Genomic DNA, 19,453 nt, shown 5'->3' with positions numbered 1-19,453 from the left:
AGAAGAAGCAAAGACAGAGATGAAAGGATAGAAGATACCAGGGCTGTGGAGTCGGAGTCGTGGAGTCGGAGTCTGAGCTAGTTTTGACTGGAGTCAGAGTTGGAGTTGGAGCTAGCTTTGGCTGGAGTCGGAGTTGGAGTCGGAAAAAAATGTACTGACTCCAACTCCAGCTTTAAAAGAAATCTTAAAAAAATGTAGAATTGAATTCTGAAATGAATTTTACAAGTTTTGCTCATGAATATATATTATGAGCAACATTCCAATAAGACACTGGCCCTATTACATAAGGGTGGTCATGGAAAAGTTGTCGGTCACTATTTGGCAGTTTGTTTCTGAGCAGGAAGAGTCCATTGTGTGTGGGGAGATCTGTGCTGTTCTCTTCCTGGATGCTGGATGACTGTATATGAGAAGCAGTGTAATATGAAGATATCCTGTGTAATATAGAGGAGGAGGAGAAGAAGACGTAAGTAGTATAGCAGTAACCTCTGTCCTCAGTGTGGTGTTTTCTCTCTGGGAGAAGATTGTGTGTTTTTCTTGTTCAATGGCTGCAGCTGTGTGTATGTGTGTGTGTGCTATGGCTGCAGTAGGCTGTGTGTGTGTGTGCTATGGCTGCAGCAGGCTGTGTGCATGTGTGCTATGGCTGCAGCAAGCTCTGTGTGTTTGTGTTTGCACACTATGGCTGCAGCAGGCTGTGTGTATTTGTGCTATGGCCGCAGCAGGCTGTGTGTCTGTGTGTGTGTTGTGCGCTATGGCTGCAGAAAGCTGTGTGTGTGCTATGGCTGCAGCAGGCTGTGTGTGGTGTGCGCTGTGTGTGGTGTGCGCTATGGCTGCAGCAAGCTGTGTGTGTGCTAAGGCTGCAGCAGGCTGTGTGTGTGTATGCTATGGCTGCAGCAGGCTCTGTGTGTGTGCGTGCTATTGCGTGCCCCCACAGTGACCTTCTATATCACTGTTTGACCCCTATATCACTATGTGTGACCCCCTGTATATCTCTATGACTTACCTCTATATCACAGGTATCTGGCATTGTTAGTGTTTCTTTTTGTATGGTGAATATTTAGTTAGAAACATAGAAGACTGTCAGCAGGAAAAGACCACCTGCTCCATCTAGTCCAGTTCTGAGTTGTTCAGGACATGGAGGCTGGAGACTGACTGCATCCACTGTACACACAGGAGAATCTGCTTTATATGTTTCCTTATTCCCTCAGAAAACATGTAGGACATTAGGGAGAAGCTGCTGAGCCAGTGTGATAAATAACTCCCCTGGTATATGACTGGCCGTTTATGAAGGAGCAGGAGTCGGAGTCAGTCCTGATAAAATTCAGGAGTCGGAGTTGGAGTCGGTCTTGAGAAAATTCAAGAGTCGGAGTCGGAGCTGTGGCTTACCGACTCCACAGCCCTGGAAGATACTCTCATTGGTCCACAGATCCATATGACATATAAGCAAGTAATAACCCTTTCCACCCACCTGATATGCGCTCAACACAATTGAATAGAGACGCCACTGATTTCCTACAAGTGACCATACCAGTGCAGGGGGTCACCACAGTCTCAAAAACTGTGCGTATGGTGATTTTTTTAGTGGTCCAGCCTGTATGTGTAAATGGACCCTAAAGACTGGATTCACACTGGGCATTTTTAGAAAAAGAAAAAAAAAACCACAATAAAAATGCATGGCCTTTTTTTTTTTTGCTCTAAAGCTATAACCAAATGTTAGTTGAGAATAAATAGCAAAATATGAAACGCTAACACCCACATGGTGTTATTTTTGTGTTTGGTGTTTGTTCACACTTTAAAAACAATAAAAAAATTGCATGCTTCGGCAATGGCGATTCTTTTAAGAGATAGCATCATTTTTTTCCTTCAATAAACTTCTATACAGGTGGTGGTCAACCACGTTTTTTTGTGTACGCTTAAAAAAAAAAGAAAGGAAAAAAAAATGGATCCTTTTTTTTTTTTTTTATAAGGGAAGCTAAGGGTCCATTTACACAGAAAGATTATGTGACAGATTATCTTTCAAAGATTTGAAGCCAAAGCCAGGAATGGATTTGAAAAGAGGAAATATCTTAGGCTTTCCTTTATGACCAGATCTCTGTTTATAGTCTGCTTCTGGCTTTGGCTTCAAATCTTTGGCAGATAATCTGTCAGATAATCTTTCCGTGTAAATGGACCCTACGGGTACATATACACAGAAAGATTATTTGACAGATTATCTGCGAAAGATTTTAAAGCCAAAGCCAGAAACAGACTATAAACAGAGATCAGGTCATAAAGGAAAGCCTGAGATTTCCCCTCTTTTCAAATCCATTCCTGGCTTTGGCTTCGAATCTTTGTCAGATAATCTGTCAGATAATCTTTCTGTGTAAATGGACCCTAATGCTAAGTTTACACGGAGCGATAATTGGCCCGATCGTACGATTAACGATTTCAAAGTAACAATTTTTTTTTATAACGATCAGCATTTAGATGGAACGATATATCGTACAGAAAATTCATTTTGCGATCGCTTAAGCCTATCTCACACAGGTAAAATCAGTGAACGACTGTTTACACGGAACGATCGGCGAATTTTTTGCGATTTAAGAACATGTTAAAAGATCAAAATGAACGATTTATCTATCGTTCGCCGCGTTTACAGGTACGATTATCGTTCGACTTCGATAAGGGAGAAACGTATCCAAATGCACACAAATGCATCCATTTTTGCATCCGTTTCTTTCATTAAACTGATACATTAAAAGGACTGCAAAAATGCAGTGTGAACCCAGTCTAGATTTAGAAAATTGATTGCATAAACCCAGCCTCAGCCAGTTTCCTTGTGTGATGCTGGAGTTCCCCACGATCAGGTGAGACAAATCCTGTGCTAATGATGAATGGTCAGCAGCCGACATCAGATAAATAACAGTGAAGCACACAGGGCTTCCCTTATTGAATCTCTAGTTCCATGTCACTTCAGCACGCTTTCTATGTGTAAGCAGCATCTGGAAAACAATGCAATGGATATGTTTGCTGCTGTCTTTAGTTTTCATTACTGGGTCCCTACACGACTTGACAGCGGGTAAGTAACTGGTAAAACTGTGGATTTACATATTAGCAGCAGTGAGAACTATTGGGTTTAAATGGTGGTTGAACTGTGAAGCTCACAACCCCGGAACAGCGACATCCTAAACACAGTACAGTATTAATTTCATTTATTTAATCGAAGCCTTAAAGGAAAAGACTTTCATACACTATCGATAAGGAGGACAAGCCTTTTAAGTGTGGGTTTACGCGTACCGTATCCGCAGCAGGTTTCACACTGCGAGTTCGCAGCTAGTGCGAGGAGTAAGGAGAAGCCTTTAAAGGGGTTGTCCAACGAAAATCTTTTCTTTCAAATCAACTGGTGTCAGAAAGTTATATAGATTAGTAATTCTATTAAACTCAAGTCTTCCCATACTTATTAGCTGCTAAATGTCAGACAGGAAATGTTTTATTTTCAGCCTCATACACTGCTCTCTGCTGACATCTCTGGCAGAGTCTGGAAGTCTGTCTCGGTTTTCTATGAATCCCCATAGAAAACCCTCCTGCTTTAGACAGTTCCTGTCTCGGCCAGAGATGTCAGCAGAGAGCAGTGTTTCAGACTGGAAATAAAACCTTTCCTGCATGACATATAGTAGCTAATAAGTATGGGAACACTTGAGCTTTTTTTTTATTGGACGTAAATTACAAATCTATATAACTTTGACACCAGTTGATTTAAAAGAAAAAGATTTTCGCTGGACAACCCCATTTAGGGTGAGTTCACACGTACCATATCCGCAGCGGATTTCACACTGCGAGTTCACAGCTGAATCCACTGCAGATACCCTTCCCTGTCACTTCAATAAGATTCCATACTCACAGAAGGATTGTTATTCTTCTGTGAGTATGTAAATACCGCCACCACCCGAAACATGCTTTGCCTGGTCCACACTCCGGCTGCATCTGACGCTCCTGGTCCCCGTAGGTGCCACTCAGCCATTTAGTACATGGCCCGCAGCAGTCAACAAGTAGTAAAAGTTTTGTTTTTGCGAGATGTCTCTAATTTTTGCCATGAATGATTACCATGAATGTAAGCAAATGGATGTGGTTTTTGAAAGCCATTGTAATAGCATTACATTTTGATGGTAATCATGGTTCCCTATGAACACACTCTTCTGTGTGCAATAAGGCTGTGATTACACACATTGAAGCAGGAACACACATTTTGCCATCCAAGTTGCTAATTTTTGCGCTAGCCCTTGGTATGTGCAAAAATGTCTTGACACTAGCTTTATTACAAAAGTGATCAGGACTTTGTGTAAGGGGGTTGTGGCTGCCTGCTGGATTTATTACAACTTGCACCAAAAACTGGTGTAAGTTTGCAGTGAAACCCGCTGCGAATCCTGGTACTTTGATCTTCAATGGGGTTACATACCCCATTGAGAAGCCGGCGTCTACATACTCCCAGCGAATAAAAATTCCGCTGCAGGTATGTTACCCCATTGAAAATCACAGTACCAGGTTTCGCAGCGGATTTCACTGCAAACTCGCAGCATGAAATCCGCTGCAAATCCGTTGTGTTTTCCTTTGTGGTCAAATTGGTGAATAACTTTACATTTTACCTTGATATGGGGTGATCACTGCATAAGGGTGCCTTCACACCTACCAACTCGCAGCGTTAATAACGCTGCGAGTTGGCTAGGTCCTGGCAGATCACTGTCAGTACATACACACATGAACGACCGCTGCGTGTATGTAAATCTGCCGGCCGCTTCTGATGCCGGCCGCCTCCCTCTCCGCTCTGTATACATACCTCCTTGCTCCACGGGGTCCCGGCGTCCTGCTCTAGCGCCCGGCCAATCAGTGTGTTGCCCTGCCGCAGCCACTTATTGGCCGGGCGGGAGAGCAGGACGCGGGGACCCCGTGGAGCGCGGAGGTATGTATGCGGAGCGGGAGGCGGCCGGCATCAGAAGGGGTTAAGCGGCCGTCAGATTTACATACACGCAGCGGTCGTTCAGATGGCCGAAAAAGACGGCCGTAGTGTATAAACACTATGGGCGTTGTTCCACACACTTTAATGTCATCGCACACTGTCAATAAACAGTAGTTGTTGCAACCTGCAACAGCAACCGTTTATTGCAAAAATAGTGTGTGTGAACGTGGCTTTAGGGTATATTCACACGGGCGGGCTCGCAGCGAGATTCTCGCTGCGAGCCCGGCAGGTCCTGGCAGTTCCCATACACTACATACTTGCTGCGGTCTAAACGACCGCAGCGAGTATGTAATTATACCGCCCTTAACCCCTTCTGCTCCCCCGCTGTAAGCATACTTTACCTGTCCTTGCTGCATGGGTCCGGCGTCCTGCTCTTCTGTCCGGCCAATCAGTGTGTTGCCCAGCCGCAGCCACTTATTGGCCGGGCGGGAGAGCAGGACGCCGGACCCGTGCAGCAAGGACAGGTAATGTATGCTTACAGCGGGGGAGCCGGGCGGGAGCAGAAGGGGTTAAGGGCGGTATAATTACATACTCGCTGCGGTCGTTTAGACCGCAGCAAGTATGTAGTGTATGGGAACTGCCAGGACCTGCTGGGCTCGCAGCGAAAATCTCGCTGCGAGCCCGTCCGTGTGAATATACCCTTAAAGGGGTAGTCCACCCAAAAATGTTTTCTTTCAAATCAACTGCTGCCATGAAGTGACAGAGATTTGTAATTTACTTCTATTAAAAAATCTCAAGCCTTCCAGTACTTATTAGCTGCTGTATGCCCAACAGGAAGTTGTATTATTTCCAGTCTGGAGACCAGGAGGGGTTTTCTATGGGGATTTGCTCCTGCTTTGGACAGTTCCTGACATGGACAGAGGAGGCAACAGAGAGCACTGGGTCAGACAGGAAAGAAAACACCACTTCCTGCTGGACATACAGCAGCTAATAAGTACTGGAAGACTTAAGATTTTTTAATAGAAGTGAATTACAAATCTCTGGCACTTTATGGCACCAGTTGATTTGAAAGAAATTTTTTTTGGGTGGACTACCCCTTTAAGGCAGTGTTTTTCCTCCAGTTCTCAAGTACTCTCGACTTGATTTTAGAATATCTCATACAAAGAACACCTGATGCACTGACTAATGGTGCGTTTACACACAGAGATTTATCTGACAGATTTTGGAAGCCACAGCAAGGAATGGATTTGAGGAGATCTCAATCTTTCCTTTATGACCTGTTCTGTTTATAGTCTGTTCCTGGCTTTGCCTTCAAAAGTCTGCCAGATAAGTCTGTGTAAACGTACCATAAAATTAGATCCTTAATGCTCAAATAATGACATGTTGTGGGTACCTGAGAACTGGAGTTGAGAAACACTGATCTAGGGTATGGTGCCACTTTAATTGTTAGTGGTCCAACCTTTAACTGCTTTTTGGTTTACACAGCATTTTTCTGTCTGTTTAATGTGCATTATATAACTTACATTATATAAAAGGGTCAAACTGCATTTGTTTTTAATGTACACCAAAATGTTGACCAAGTTTTTCGGCAAGTTATAGTTAAACGTACAGAAACTGTGAAACTTCAGCCTTACACAGCTGTGCTCCTGGCTCATGTAACAGTAGCTAGTGATATGCCACTAGTTTATAAGGTGGAAATACCCCCTTTATTCCCTGAGTGACACAGCCGCTGTCTTACATGTGGTCACCAGGGTTTAAGCGCACCATTCCATTTGTTTGCAGCAGTGTATGCTTTGAAGCTGTTTAACTTCTGGAATATGCAGATGACCCCACATAGCCTGTTCAAAATCTCATTTGAGTAGCTTCAAAGGGAGGTATCAATTCCGCCAGTACAAGGGCAAGGTATGGCATGAAAATGAGTGAACGGAGTACTTCAGGGAGTACTTTCCCTCCTCCTTGGAGTACTGATGTACCCCCTACTGGATGAGTTATCCTCTTCTTTAAAAGAAATATCCGAGACCTTCTGAATCCCAAGACAACAAAGTAATGCATCAGATCCCAAGGGATGAGAGTAGGGCCCTTTCTAGTGAAAATATGATGTTGGTCAGGTATAAAGATTAAATGGATCTCCTTATTTTGACCACCATTGTGTTGTAGTCTACAAATGGTTTATGGGAGAAATTGATCTCCCTTGAGGCATAGTCATGGGGTGGTCCCTGCTGGCTTTACCCCCTTTTATAGACTGTAATCAAACACTTTTTGTGGTTTGCGCAGCATGAAACTGGTGCCTTTTGAACTATTAACTTTTTTGTAATGTTTTCCAGATCCTTTGGAGTGCAGTGTTCTGCAGCAGTCTGTGTGTAAGGATAAGTGCATTCCATTTTCCTGGCTGTGCAATGGAGAAAGGGATTGCCCTGATGGTACTGATGAGCAGTGTGGTAAGAGCTGATTATCTGCATTTGTTTTTGGAAGCTGGTATATGGCGAAGAAAGAGTTCACACAGTGAGGACACTTGGATGACAACCACATTCTGCCAGACTGATAGGACCACACAACGGGTCTGTTTATTACAAAAACACATGGGGTAATAGAAGGTTTTATCAGATGTCCAGTGCTGGACAACTGCTGCAGAATCTGACGCTATACAATATTACTGAGCATGCGTAGAGAAGACAGACACTCAGCGTATTTAGCACAATGGACCCTCTGAGTACAGCTATTGTAAATGTTGTTGTTTTCTCTAAATACGTGTGAACAACTCCTGTGTAAGGGCCTTATTACACCAAACTACTATCGGCCGTACTCTCGTAGTTCCAGCTGATAATCGTTTGGTGTCATAGCGCCTATGAGAAGACCACGATCAGCTGATCATGGTCTTAAAATAATAATCATAATCCTGATCATGATAGTGACTGTCTGCTGCCTGTCGCTCTGTGTAATAGGAGTGACAGCAGCAGACCACCGCTCTCTTCAATAAGCCATACGGGTGATCTAAAGATTGTCCTGGCCGCAGCTCTCACTTCTCCCCGCTCGAGGACTGTGCATGTAATAGCGCAGACAGTGAGCGGGAGAAGAGCGCTGACCTGACAGGTTGGCGCTCGCTTCCTCCTCTAAATCTCTACATGTAATACGGCCCTAAGGAATATACAAATTGATACAAGAATTGGACTTTGAACATATACTAGCTACAGTCTTATCTCTCAAGAACAATAGGCCTTCCAATGTCCAACACACATCTCTGAATATTATAAGAATGTGTTTGACCAGTTGTAGATGCCTGTATGATTTTACCAATTTAAAACAATCGTAGCGTCTTGGTATGCCAGGAAAGCTGGGCCCGACACGCACAACAGAAATCCGTATTGCATTGGATTTGGTACGCGTGAAGGCACCATAACAGTAAATCTGCCACTCATGGCAACCAATCACAGCTTTCACGTCTAATGCAACAATGAAAGCTATGCTGTGATTGTTTGAAATGGGCAACATACATTTTTACTCTATCTGTACATCATGGTGGCAATTATTATTCTTATTCTTATTTTTATTCTTATTATTTTTGCTCTGTCAACAAAGATCACTCCACACTTGGCAGCTGACAGCTACAATTAAAGGGGTAGTGTGGCGCTAAACACTTATTCACATTACAAAGTTATACAACTTTGTATTGTGTGTTATGTAAGTGAATGGCCCCCTTCCCCATGTTTTCCCCCACCCCGGAAGTGTGGTGCATTATACTCACTGGCTGCCGTTTTGGGACAATGATGACATCTTCGGGAGGCCGGCCGAACCGCTCCAGCCGTTCCTCATGCCGACCCCCCCCCCCCTCTGCCGCGTCATCAGCTGCTCAGTTATGCTCAGTCAATAGTGGCTGAGCAGCTGATGATGCTGAATGGTCAATACAGTCGACCCTACCCTGGTTTGGTGTGTGTGTGTGTGTGTGTGTGTGTGTAGCCTTAGTTTATTGACAATTGAAGGATCAAAGCCATGATACAACATAAATGAATGAACTTGATGAAAGTTTGAATTTGCACAAATGCAGATCAGCATTTGAGTCCTGCTGCCTGAAGACTGATACAGCCCAAAGACTGCCTGGAAAGCTTAGATACAGCAATAGGTGAACCAGAACCTTCAGCAAATTCGCTTATCTCTACACTGAAACCCTGCATTACAAGTAAAGAGAGTCCCAATATGACATGGCCGGACAACATTTGCATAGCATTTTGTGTATATACCCCCCCAGGTACACTGGTGTCTTTCCACACTCTAAATTCAAAATTTACCCAGCAGTCAGTAGGTCTTTGAACTGTGAACTTCAGAAGAGACAGTGAATGATGACAATGTCTTTGCAGCCCTGCAGAACATGTTGGTGTAATATAAATAAATTGTAAATTAAATCTCTAGGGCTGTAAGGGGGCATTCACATACTCTGTAGATGACAGATGCTGCGGAGCGTGATGCTGCAGGCCGGCATCAGGAACTCCCGGCATGATGATCATTATGGTGCTGGGAACTCAGAACCTGCTCAAATACTCCCACTACAGTAGCGTCATAGCCACATGGCTGTGTCAGTACAGTAGCTGGAAGGTTAACTTGTTCTGAGCTCCCGACACCATAATGATACATTTAATACTACAGCAGCGCGCATTTGCTGTACACATCTGCAGATGTCACCAAGGGGTTAAATATGTTCTGAAGCAGAAATTCTTACTGAAATGTTTACTTTTTAACATTTCTTATTGACTGAAGAGTTTTCTTTTTACAGATCTACCATGTCGTGGTTATAAAGACGCTTGGCAATGTGACGATGGAAAATGTATTTCTAAAAGCTGGAAATGTGATGGCGTTGGTGACTGTCTGGATGGTTCAGATGAAGTAGACTGTGGCAAGTAGAACACATGCTTTCCTGTATTTTATCCAGAAAATCCAGGATCAAGTTGATGGGTTATTTAACCTCTACACTCCAAGATGTATATGTACACCCTGGCAAATGGGTGGACTCAGAAGCAGAGGCAACTCGTTGGTTGTTGGGAGCTGGAGGTCAAAGCCATGCTGCTGGTTGTCTGTGTAAATTTGTAGAGGCTGCGGTCAGTAGTGACCGCAGCACTTACAGGGTTGACAGGTGAAGGGGGACTCCAACAGTCGCTGTGGCAGCTGGTGGCCAGATTATGACATGAACTGGATGCCTGTGAGGCCCAGACACAGCCTTGTTCTCACAGGCTAGAACAGTAACTGTAAAATGTTTACCAAAAGATCCTAACATAAAGTAGACATTGTAAATTTAAAATATTAATTCATTTATGTGGTGTGACTAGCTTTATTACAAGCAGATTACTTCACATTTGCAACAGGAAGTGCTCCTACTGACCTTACAGAAAAGGGGTAGCAACCCCCTAGGCCCAGTGGTTCCCAGTCCCTTCAGGCATCGGCTCAACAGTGAAATTGAACACTTAAAACATCAAACTTAGAGGTTGGCCACTTTATAGTAATATATGTCAGTACAAAGTATTAGTAAGTGTACTCAATGTATATACTGACAGAAGCTCCCTCTGTACCTCATAGAGCTGAAATCAGACTCTCCTTCACCAGGCTGGGCTGCCCTGCTCTGTTTTGTTTCAGTCCATAAAATGGCCGACATGGAGGAGCATGTGACATTCCCTGTCCACTGTGTTCTCCATAGACATATACAGGCTGTGTGGTGGACACATGGAGAAGCATGTGACCAGGCCCCGCCCCCCAGTCAGCAATCTTATGGACCAAAACACCACAGAGCAGGACAGCCCAGCCTGGAGGAGGGGAGTCCAGTGGCGTAGCCACCGTGGTCGCGGGGGTCGCCGCCGCGACCGGGCCCGCAGCAAGGGGGGCCCGCAGGGCCCCCCGATCAGTCACTCTTGTGACCGCAAGCATTTTTTTGCTTGCGGTCACAAGTCTGGCTCAGTCTTTCCTACGGCTGCTGCGCGGCTGCCGGGGGTGTCGCGTCTTACCCCCGGCAGCGCGCGCATCCCAGAACTCCCTGCGCGCCTTGGGCCCTGACTTCCGGTTTCCGGCGCGCAGGGAGTTCTGGGATGCGCGCGCTGCCGGGGATAAGACGCGGCAGCCGCGCAGCAGCCGCGCAGCAGCCGGGGACAGATCGAAGGAGTGAGGATCAACGTGGGAGCGGGATGTCAGGTGAGTTAAGTTTTGTTTTTTTATCAGCCTGTACGGGTGGGGGGAAAGGAGGGGGGCATCTATGAGGGTGGGGGGAAAGAGGGGGCCATCTATGAGGGTGGGGGGAAAGGAGGGGGGCATCTGAGGGTGGGGGGAAAGAGGGGGCCATCTATGAGGGTGGGGGGAAAGGAGGGGGGCATCTATGAGGGTGGGGGGAAAGAGGGGGCCATCTATGAGGGTGGGGGGAAAGGAGGGGGGCATCTATGAGGGTGGGGGGGAAGAGGGGGGCATTTATGAGGGTGGGGGGAAAGAGGGGGGCCATCTATGAGGGTGGGGGGAAGGAGGGGGCCATCTATGAGGGTGGGGGGAAAGAGGAGCCATCTATGAGGGTGGGGGGGGGGGAAGGGGACCATCTATAAGGGAGGGGGGGAAAGGGGACCATCTATAAGGGAGGGGGGGAAAGGGGACCATCTATAAGGGAGGGGGGGAAAGGGGACCATCTATAAGGGAGGGGGGGAAGGGGACCATCTATAAGGGAGGGTGGGGGGAGAGGGGGCCATCTATAAGGGAGGGTGGGGGGGAGAGGGGGCCATCTATAAGGGAGGGTGGGGGGAGAGGGGACCATCTATAAGGGAGGGGGTAGAGGGGGCCATCTATAAGGGAGGGGGTAGAGGGGGCCATCTATAAGGGAGGGGGTAGAGGGGGCCATCTATAAGGGAGGGGGTAGAGGGGGCCATCTATTTGGGGGGGGCAACATAGGGGGAGAGGGAATACACAGAGGGGGGCATATATTATTAGGAGGTCACATAGAGTCAGGGCTACCCACTAAATGAGGGTGTAAAGGGGACAGTACAGATGTGCAGTGTGTAGAGAGATGGAGATGGTGTTAGAGTGTGGAGCCTAATATGTCTGTCTGGCAGATTCTGTGGATTCGTGGCTCGGAGAAGTTCTCATAACGGCCTAGGACGGATGGAGAAGATGATGAAAAGGAAAGAACTCTGATCAGAAAAGACGTCTCCTGTGAGTCACCTGATATAACTGCACAGTAATGTATATGGTGTATAGAGCCTGTGTAGAGCTGGGGCCACCTCTATATGACTGGATGAGGTGATTTAGTGTACTGGATTTGGTCAGCAACAATATGGTGGTGATGGTAGTGGTTGTGGTGTGGCGGTAATGTTTCCTCCCTATATACTGGTATTACTGGTAATATTGGTCTCAGTATACAGGATTTGGTCGGTAACAGTATGGCGGTAATAGGTAATATCTGTCTTGGTATGTGTGTATATATAACATACATACATACATACATACATAACAGTGGTACCTTGGTTTAAGAGTAACTTCGTTTAAGAGCGTTTTGGTTTAAGAGCTCAGTTTTTCAAAATTGTGACTTGGTTTAAGAGCATTGCTTTGGTTTAAGAACTTCCTGTATTGGGTGGGAGCGCGAGTGGAGAAGGGGCATGGCCTGCATAGCGGGGTCTACAGCACTGTACTCTAAACACCTTCCAAATCATAGCAGATCCCCTTCAGGGTGGGGCTTACATCAGGGGACAGGACTGTGGGGGGGGGGGGGGGTAATCTCTCCATAGCCGTAACCCCTCTCTCCCCGGACAGAGAGTGCTGCATGTATGTGCCCACATCTGCCCTGCTCATTCCTCCATGCTCCCTGCAGTCTCTGTCAGCCCTAGTGTTTCCCATCCTCTTCATTACTGTACAGTACAGAATAATAAATATATTTGGGGTGTGGAACCAATTGTCTGCATTTACATGATTTCTTATAGGAAAATTTGCTTTGGTTTAAGAGTGGATTTGGATTACAAGCACGGTCCTGGAACGAATTATGCTCATAATCCAAGGCACCACTGTGTGTATATATGTATATGTATATCTCTATCTATCATACACACACATACACACACATACACACACATACACACACATACACACACATACACACACATACACACACATACACACACATACACACACATACACACACATACACACACATACACACACATACACACACATACACACACATACACACACATACACACACATACACACACATACACACACATACACACACATACACACACATACACACACATACACACACATACATACACATACACACACACACATACACACACACACATACACACACACACATACACACACACACATACACACACACACATACACACACACACATACACACACACACATACACACACACACATACACACACACACATACACACACACACATACACACACACACATACACACACACACATACACACACACACATACACACACACACATACACACACACACATACACACACACACACACACACACACACACATACACACACACATACACACACACACACATACACACACACACATACACACACACACACATACACACACACACACATACACACACACACACATACACACACACACACATACACACACACACACATACACACACACACACATACACACACACACACATACACACACACACACATACACACACACACACATACACACACACACATACACACACACACATACACACACACACATACACACACACACATACACACACACACACATACACACACACACATACACACACACACATAAACACACACACATAAACACACATACACACACACACACATACACACACACACACATACACACACACATAAACACACAAACACACATACACACACATACACACACACACACATACACACACACACACATACACACACACACACACATACACACACACATACATACACACACACACACAACAATAGCATCACTTGGTCGTGAAAGGAGGGGGGGGGGGCCCAAGTTGGCCTCTCGCACCAGGGCCCAGGAGACATTAGCTACGCCCCTGGGGGAGTCTGATATTAGCTCTATGAGGTACACAGGAAGCTGCTGTCAGTATATACAGTGAGTACACTTACTAATACTGTACACTGAGCAATTTTACTATAAAGTGGCCAACCCCTTTAAAGGGGAACTGTCAGCAGGTAAAACGCATCTAACCTTGCTGATATTTCCCTCTAGCATATTGAGCGCTGAGGATGAAAGAAAGTTTTTTTTTTTTTTCTGTGATCCTCAGCACTGTTTAAGTTTAATTGATATGGCAATGAGGTAGCTTGGCGTACTGGGGGGGGGGGGGGGGGGGTGGGGAATACTTCAAAGGAATATTTTCATTCACATTTTATTGGATAACTTTAAAGTCTCTTAGATGCCTGGGTGACCAGCCGTTATTTTCAAACACTGTAGCCTCCTCACTCACCTAAACCCAACTCAAGTACGATCACCCTGCAGGTTATGCCAGACAATACACCTCTTACCAGACAGTCTATATACAAAAGAATACAGATGACCTGTTGCCTCTTCCGATCAGTTTTAGAACTTTAAAAAATTCTAATGTATAGTTTGAGACTGTTGTATTGTTCCTCTATTCCTCCTAGAAGCGTATGAATCTGTTAACAATTGGATTTTACCATTTCCTTATACAGTCAGACAGTGTTCGGTCATCAGACTGCATGTTCATGGACATTCCGAATAGGATGTGTCCCTACTAGAGATGAGCGCAACTGAAGCATCCTAGAGTCCAGCTGCTTGTCATTTAATTACCCATAGCTTAAAGGGGTTGTCCGGCGCTAAAAAATTATTCACAGAATAACACACATTACAAAGTTATACAACTTTGTAATGTATGTTATGTCTGTAAATGGCCCCCTTCCCCGTGTCCCACCACCCCCACCCGTGTACCCGGAAGTGTGGTGCGCTATACATACCTGTCACGTGCCAACCACGGTCTCCGATCCTCAGCAGTGACGTCATCAGCTGCTCAGCTGCGATTAGCTGAGCACAGTTATGCTCAGCCAATCGCGGCTGAGCTTCGGATGACGCTGCAGAGGGCGGCCAGCACTCGGGAAGATCCGCTGGCCGCCCGAAGAAGACGTCACTGCTGAGGATCGGAGACCGTGGTCTGCACGTGACAGGTATGTATAGCGCACCTCACTTCCGGGTACACGGGTGGGGGTGGTGGGACACGGGGAAGGGGGCCATTCACAGACATAACATACATTACAAAGTTGTATAACTTTGTAATGTGTGTTATTCTGTGAATAATTTTTTAGCGCCGGACAACCCCTTTAAGTTGGATGGAGGCTTAGGGAGTCCTGGAAAACATGGATACAGACTATGGCCTATAGCTGTAGGGATGTTTTTTCCAGACTGTCCAGGGCTGCGTCCAATTTGACAAGCAATTGGACTCTGCATGCTTCAGTTGCACTAATCTCTTACCAAAGTTTTCCTACTGACTTTATTGAGAGATTATAGCAGTCCACAATATTACATGAAACTGTGTCTAACTCTGATGCAATTCATTTTAGCCATGGAGCTCCAGCTTCAGTACAGTCTCCATGTTGGCCAAACTTTGCTCTTATTCCAATGCTTTAAAGGTTACGTCTTTATGTTTTAAACTTTCTCCTTTCCCCTCCATCCATGGAATGCTGTAGTATGACAGGATTTCGTTCTCCATCTCTGATAAGATATCTGCTTGTCTGTCTTTTTCTAGCCTGCACAGGTAAAAAAATCCAATGTGCCAATAGTGATGAATGCATCGATGAATGGGAAGTTTGTGATGGTCACAATGACTGCCAAAATGGTTCAGATGAACAGAATTGTTCAACGCAGAGTTGTTCGGAACATCAGGTGCAGTGCAAGAATAAGGTCTGCATTATGGCATCCTGGCGATGTGATGGAATAAACAGCTGTGGAGATGGGTCTGACGAAGAGGCTTGTGGTTAGTATTTTCACTTGGTGGTAGCGAATGGTGTAAAGGTCCTTTTACTCAGATTGTCAGAATTTTTTTTATAGCCAAAGCAAGGAACAGAAACTATCATAAAGGAAAGACTAGCTTTGGCTTCAAAAGTCTGTCAGATAATCTTGGTGTTAAAGGACCATAAGGGTGCCTGGACATGCAGAAATATTTGATGTTCTGTTTAGACACCTTGTGGCTGGATATAAAGGTTGACTTAGATCTCCACTATATTTAATGCTAGTTTGTGCAAATGCTGTGGCTTAGGGCTATGGATGGGGGTAGCTTTGTCACGATGGCCAGGAAAGCTAGTTGCCACCCCCGGAAACACTGGCACCAGACCCTGAAAGAAACAGTGTTGTGTGAGAGTGTGGCACAAGAAAAGTGACCAGTGCTTAACCAGATGTAACTATATACAAGAAAGTAACAGGACTGCTCACAGGTGCTAGTGCCAAAAAGAAAATCTTCAGGTAGGCTTTAGATATAGGTAAAGAACAGGAATAGAAGAACTTTGTGTGCGAGTGTGTGTATAAACTGTCTAACCAGCTTGGAGACCACCAGCGACCAGGTTAGGTAGCACGAGTCCCAGCTCCGTGTCTCTGGGTGTAGCTAACTCCTCAAGATCTCAGAGCGTTGTCAGTACTATACTAGTCTCTCAGCAACTGTCCTACTGGTGATCAGTCCCTCTTCCTTCCTTTGGGGGTGACAGTCCTGACAATAAGAAGAATCCTAGGCGTAGACAAGGGTTTCCCACGTCACTGTTACCCCACCTCTAATGGTCTAGCAGCGCATGGTTTTGGTCTTGGACTCGCAGAAATTATCTCAGTCCTAGTCAAGGGCTCTGGCCCGCTTAGTCACTGCGGCAGGAACTCTTTGCTATAGTCTGTCTTCCATACACTGAAACAACAAAAGACCCTCCCACCAGGAACTATCTGACTTGTATAGGGCTGAACAGGTCCAACTCCTATTGGTGGGGCTGTCACAGGGGAAGATAGAGGGTGAAGGGAATAGTGTCAGCACCTGTGATTGGACAACACAACTGATAGCTAAACCTTTACATACACTGCAGCTGTGCAGAGACACCTAGTGGTTGGAGCAGGAATTGCAGCTCCCAGCTCTTACTGTGACATCTGACAGGTACTTTCACAAAGGTGGTAAAGAACTTGGTGTACCCCCCAATCCACTTTGCAGTGAAGCCTTACTAGTTTTAAGGGTAATTGTCATTTAAATGTAATTTTTATACATCGTCCACATGACAGCACCACATGGAGGATGTCACCCTTGACCTAACAGGAACAGGAAATACAGAGAGAGGTTAAAAGGGCACTTCCCCAATCCCACCTCAGTGTTTTTCCTGTTCCTGTCAGGATCAAAAGGAATACAGAAGTTACCTGTGATCCTTCCCGGTCACGGGTTGGGACGTTAGCCTCAGGTGGTGGTCCGGGGAGTTCCTCTGTTCCCCTCCAAGGTCCGGTCACGGCTCAGTGAGGGGTCCCTTGTGGATCCCTCGTGGTCCCAGTCTCCCTGCGGCGCTCAAAGCGGGTTGATGCAGGGAGACGATCCAGATTGCCGCTTCCCCTCGCACGCTGCGGCGCGCCTGGGCCTACGCGCGCGGCGGATGTGACGTGCGGATGACGTCAGACGCCGGCGCACGCGTCCCGCAGGGATTGCCGGGAGTGCGGCATGACGTCTTTGGGCGCCAAATTCAAAACGCCTATGGAGGCGGACCGGAAGTTCGGCGGTAGCACCAGGTGACGCCAAGTTCAATCGGACCCAGCAGTATTTAAGGGTGAGATGTCCAGTCCAGCTCTCTCTCTCTCTCTCCTTGCCATCATGGATTCTCCTGCTGCTATAGGAGAGGCTGCTGAGTCTACTGCTACTGCCGGCTCCGTGAGTTAACCCCTTGGGGTCTCTCTTACATAGGAAGCAATCCTTTTATGCTGATTCCTTCCCTATAATTGTGTTTTTGGCTCTGTTTTCTCTTAGGGAGAAAAAGAGACACAAAAGAAACCAAAAAGTAGAAGATGTGTGGGCTGTAATGATAAGATACCTGATGATTATGCAAGACAACTGTGTAAAGTGTGCTACAATAAGCTGCATCCCTCCTCACGTGTATCCATCTCAGAGGAACTGCGCAAGGTTATCCGTCAGGAGATCAAATCTATATCTAAAACAAACCCCTCTACTTCTACTTCAGCTTCTGCTACCCCTCCCCCTGCTCCTCCACCCAAGAAGCGCAGATATGTTATATCAGATTCTGAGTCTGAACAAGAGAAGGAAGCTTCTGAGGAGGGTGAAATTCCTATTGATTCCACTCCTAAGGAGTCTGGGAAGTTTTACTTCTCCTCTGAGGATTCAGAAACCCTAATTAGAGCCATAAGAAGCGTTATGGGTATTGATGATTCTGAACAGCCTGTATCTATTCAGGATACTATGTTCGGAGGTCTTAAACCCAAGAAAAAGAAAGTTTTTCCTATTCACGAAAATATCAAAGATCTTATTAAAACTGAATGGAAGGAGCCTGAAAAAAGGCTGTTTATACCTAAAGAATTCAGTAACAGATTAAATTTTGATGAAAAGGATACTGCAACATGGGCCAATATCCCTAAAGTAGACTTTCAAGTATCCAAGATATTAAAAAAGACAATGCTTCCTTTTGAAGATGCCTCTCAGCTAAAAGATGCAATGGATAGGAAAATGGAGGGACTACTAAGAAAGTCCTGGGAAGCCTCCGCAGCCATGATTAATCCTAACATAGCTGCTACAAATGTGTCTAGGGCGCTCTTCATATGGTTGGAGCAGTTAGAGGGCCACCTGGGAGGTACTACCTCGAGGGAGGAGATCCTTAAATCTATTCCTATGCTGAAATTGGCAACAAGTTTTCTGGCAGATGCGTCTGCCGAATCAGTCAGAATTGCCGCAAAATCAGCTGCCCTCTCTAATGCAACCAGAAGGGCCCTTTGGTTAAAGAATTGGCAGGGTGATGCAACGTCTAAAATAAAACTATGTCAAATTCCTTTTGAAGGTGATCTACTCTTCGGCTCTTTCCTTGAAGAGATCTTGGATAAGGCGGCTGATAAGAAAAAGGATTTCCCTACACCCAAACAAGAGAAAGGTAAGAAACCTTTTCGTCACTATACACAGTACACCCACAGAAGGGACGAGTTTAAAGGTAAAGGCAAAGGAGGAAGATGGGCCTACCCAAAAGGAGGACGTGGCAGGGGATTCCTCCTTAATCCCTCTACTGAGGGAAAAAACAAGTGACAGCTCCAGAGTGGGGGGAAGGCTATCCTTATTCCACCGTCAATGGGAGAAGATAACAAACAACCAGTTCATCTTAAACATCCTGAAAAGTGGGTACTTAATAGACTTCTCCTCCCTTCCCCCCCAAAAAATTCTGTATAACCCACTTCAAATCAAAACTAATGATGGATCGTGTGATGAAGGGGGTTCGGGATCTGCTACTATTAGGGGCAATCATCCCTGTTCCCCAGAAGGAAATCGG

The 19,453-nt window shown here is 45.7% G+C and overlaps 1 protein-coding gene across 1 annotated transcript in view; it reads right to left on the bottom strand.

Moving 5' to 3' along the window:
• Window positions 1–10,562, bottom strand: part of FZR1 (fizzy and cell division cycle 20 related 1) — a 51,945-nt gene extending 41,383 nt beyond the window's left edge. Inside the window, exon 1 of the mRNA XM_069978003.1 lies at window positions 10,486–10,562. The gene's annotated coding sequence lies outside the window, so the exon portion shown is untranslated. The remainder of the gene's footprint in view (window positions 1–10,485) is intronic.
• Window positions 10,563–19,453: the final 8,891 nt, after the last annotated feature.

This window comes from Dendropsophus ebraccatus, chromosome 7 (assembly GCF_027789765.1).
Source record: "Dendropsophus ebraccatus isolate aDenEbr1 chromosome 7, aDenEbr1.pat, whole genome shotgun sequence".
NCBI classification, from domain to species: domain Eukaryota; kingdom Metazoa; phylum Chordata; class Amphibia; order Anura; family Hylidae; genus Dendropsophus; species Dendropsophus ebraccatus.
Note: the sequence above shows the minus strand (reverse complement) of the source record. Positions and strands in the feature narration are given on the sequence as shown.